Source organism: Athene cunicularia (assembly GCF_003259725.1).
Source record: "Athene cunicularia isolate RWA chromosome 7 unlocalized genomic scaffold, athCun1 chr7_part2, whole genome shotgun sequence".
Classification (NCBI taxonomy): domain Eukaryota; kingdom Metazoa; phylum Chordata; class Aves; order Strigiformes; family Strigidae; genus Athene; species Athene cunicularia.
Window position 1 is genome coordinate 2490043 of NW_020799108.1, and position 3722 is coordinate 2493764.

Here is a 3722-nt window from a genome sequence, read left to right on the forward strand (position 1 = left end):
TTTTTTTTTTTTTATTTTTTTTATTCCCACACCTTCGAGGAATTAATATTTTGCTTTACCTGGTCATATGAGGGCTCACCACTTCGGAGTGGGTTTCTGAGTTGATTAACATAAAAACTTCCTTAAGTAAGATACAATATAAGAGAAGAAAGAAATTTGAAGTTATGTTTTCTAGACCTCATATACATTGATGTTTGTCAATCACCTCTTATTTTGAAAAATTGGTTTTATCATCTCTCTTGCTCCCTCTCTTTCATGCATTCACATATGCACACGCTTTCTTCATCTTTACATAGATAATATGTATACTGGCTGTCCTTACTACTTAAGCCAGTTTTAATTTTGACCCTTGAGTAAATATTTTAATAGTTTTTCAACATCTGTACAGTTCATTAAAATAAAAATACATACAAGTGGATTTGTGGTATAAAAGGTTGTAATAAATCTCATGATAGAATTCCAAGAGATGATTTCAAGTTTCTTATTTAATAAGCATTGCTGGAACATCTTAAAATGTTAAGAACAATCATGTCTGTGGGTGTATTTGCATAAAATATCATAGGGGGAAGAGAACACAAGTATCTTTTAGTATCATTAGCTCTTAATATTTTCCTGATAATTTTCTGTTTGATTTACTACCAACACTGGTTGATTGAGAAACAGATTTAGAAGCATATTACTTTCTGAACATTATGCTCTAACTTTATTGGGAGGACACTTTTCAAAAGTGTCACTGTGACTCATGCCAGGAAAATATGAAAAATATGAATTAGCAATTCTGGAATGTTAGAGGAAGACACATTTTTTTCTTTTCTATGTGACATAATGTTAGGTGTTATAAGGAGGAATTATGAAGTACATGTTTTATTTATTGTGTAGTCTTTGGTGGTTTGTCTTGCTTATAAACTAAGCTGAGCTCTTAAATATTTCCCCATGGGGTTTATTTATAATAAGCCTTGGAAACTGAGAGAGTTGGCTGGAGGAGAGAGGGAGACCTTGTTGAGGTGTTGTGTCGGCATTTCATTCCTTTTCAGAAGCGACTGTGTTCTGGCCCAAGGAATTGGAGCAGGTCCTGGTACTGTTTTGGGAAACTGCTTCAGTGTAGTGAGCTTGCATTATTTTTGATAGGTACACAGCTCCTGTGTGCAGTTCTGTTCTTCTAATTCCCATGACTCTTCCCTCCAGAAAGTTGAAGCTTGTTTAAAGCTTTGAAATACTGGTAGAAAGGTCTCTTACAGTTTGGGATTTGTGTTTCAGAACTGTTCTGTTGTAACGGGGATATTGTAATGGTGTGCTAGAGAGATAAGCGGATACCATTGCTATTGTGAAAGCAAATCCCTCCTAAAAGATTAAACCCCGACCAGGTGTAACGCAGTTCTTGTGTGGAGGTTTGAGACATCAGCCCTTATTTTATTTAAGGCACAATTGACATGCTTGAGGAAGAGAACGTGTAAATTGCCATTAGAAATGCACACATAACCCGGTTGTGTGCCAGCTTCCTGGTTTATGCAATATGGAGCCGAACAGAAAGCTCACCCTAGCCCGACTTCAAAAGGTTGGGAAGGACACTGGCTCTGTACTGCAGCTGCGGAGCTGAAGCATAGTAGACTTCTACTGAAGGTGCCAAGTGCATGCGAGTTAGTGTCTGCTTTGTGGGGCGGAGAGGCTGGTGTGTGCGCAAGGCTGTAGGGATGGAGGTGGCCCTGTCCTTTGATATACCTGTCATACAGTAAATATCTTTTGAGAATGTGTATGAAAAGAGAACACGCCTTCGTCTTCTGGGGAGTTTAGAAGTCTCTTCTGCAAAGAAGCAGAAGGCTGCTCACCAGTCTTATGCGGAGCGGCGGAGGGAACTGGGGTTGTTCAGTCTGGAGACAGGGAGGCTGAGGGGAGGGAGACCTCATCGCGCTCTGCAGCTTCCCGAAAATGGGTTGTAGTGAGGTGGGTGTCGGTCTCTTCTCCTGAGTGACAAGTGATAGAACAAGAGGAAATGGCTTCAGATTGTGCCAGGGGAGGTTTAGAATGGATATTAGGAAAAATGTCTTTGCCAAAAGGGTTGTCAAGCATTGGAACAGGCTGCCCAGGGAAGTGGTGGAGTCACCATCCCTGGAGGTGTTTAAAAGACCTGTCGACATGGCACTTGGGGACATGGTTTAGTGTTGCACTTGGCAGTGTTAGGTTAACGGTTGGACTTGATGATCTTAAAGGTCTTTTTCAACCTAAATGATTCTATGATTCTATTCTATGACATAAGAGACGTAGCTCACCTTCAAATAAAGCTCAGTCCTGCAATTTTTCTTCAATTAACAAAATCCAGAATTTTTAAAAACAACTTCCAATCAAACATCAGATTGACAATAAAAGTATGAGGCAGCTTTTTATAGTTAAGTGTATAGTTTTGTATATTAGATATATGAATTCTAGATAGATAGATTAGATAATAGATGTATGAAAGAGGTAAATAATCTTGACTCATGCCCTGTGAAGAATGCATAATGAGCTCTTGATTGAATCAAATTCATTTTAGACAGGAATTAATTTTTATAGGGTAGTCTTTAGGTTCAATTGTAATTCCATTTGAGTCTGGAGACCATAGCAGAAATGGGTTGTTGCCCATTCTTTCCTTTCCCCAAAACAGCTTCCTGAGTACTGCATCTCAGCTTGGTAGAAGAAGAATATGTTTAGAAATGCATTACTGTTTTTATTGGTCAGGACGCTAATGGAGGTCTTCCATGACAGCTATGTTTTATAAGCTGAATACTCTAATTAGGCTGGTTACCGATCAGTTGTTGGGATATTGATTGTGTCATTTATCAAAGAGCTGGAAAAGCAGATCTGTTGTTGCTGTTAATTTAAGACTCCCTGTCCCACTGGGTACAAGTCCCCAGTGTAGTAGCAGTTTGGACGTTGCAAGGCTTAATTTAGCTAGCAGTATCTATGAGAAAGTAGTAAGTGTGGACCTCATGATATAAGGAATCTTACCTAAACTAACATATTTCTAAGGTAACAAGAAGAAACATAGTTGTCAGTGGCTTTGGCGTGTGGGTTTCTGTACTGAGGTTCAAAATAACCTTTTCAAATGACTCACGCTGCACAGGGAAGGAGAGAATGTGGCATGTACAGCCTGTCCACTGAGACTCCATTTGTAGCCATGTTGTCACATGACCATCCCACCATTGATTTGTGTTCTGGGGTGCATTTTTCGCTCTTATGGAATCATTTTTTATTGTTGTTATACTATAATTGTAATTACTAAGCTTGAGAGGCAGGTTGCAAGGTGATGTAACACATCAGTGTCCTTACACACTGGTTTGCAGGCAATCATTTGCCAACGCATTAAACTCACATCATGTTACAAAGATATCACATGGGTTAGATACGTACATTTCTTCTGTGGATGTGACTATGAAATTTAAGGAATGATGTATTTATTGTAACATTTGCTGGCATGATGAACATGCACTTTAAAAATAGAAGCCAGTTGGAGGCCCCTTCAAGAAACAGATATAAAATCACAGAAACTATAAAGGTTATTTTGAAAACTAGCCACAATATTCCCCTGTGTGGGTTTTCTGTTTTCACTGAATAACAAGTACAGAAACGTCTTTCTGGGTCTGTCCCAGTTTTAGAAACTGTGATTTTAAATTTTTTTTTCCCCCTTTTTTTCTTTTGAGCAACTGCTCAGGAGAATAAATTAGGCGATATGGCATGTATGAGGGGGG

General features: G+C 38.8%; 1 protein-coding gene across 1 annotated transcript in view; it reads left to right on the forward strand.

Moving 5' to 3' along the window:
- Positions 1-3722, forward strand: part of PARD3B (par-3 family cell polarity regulator beta) — a 494000-nt gene that overhangs the window by 292567 nt on the left and 197711 nt on the right. The gene's annotated exons all lie outside the window — the stretch shown is intronic.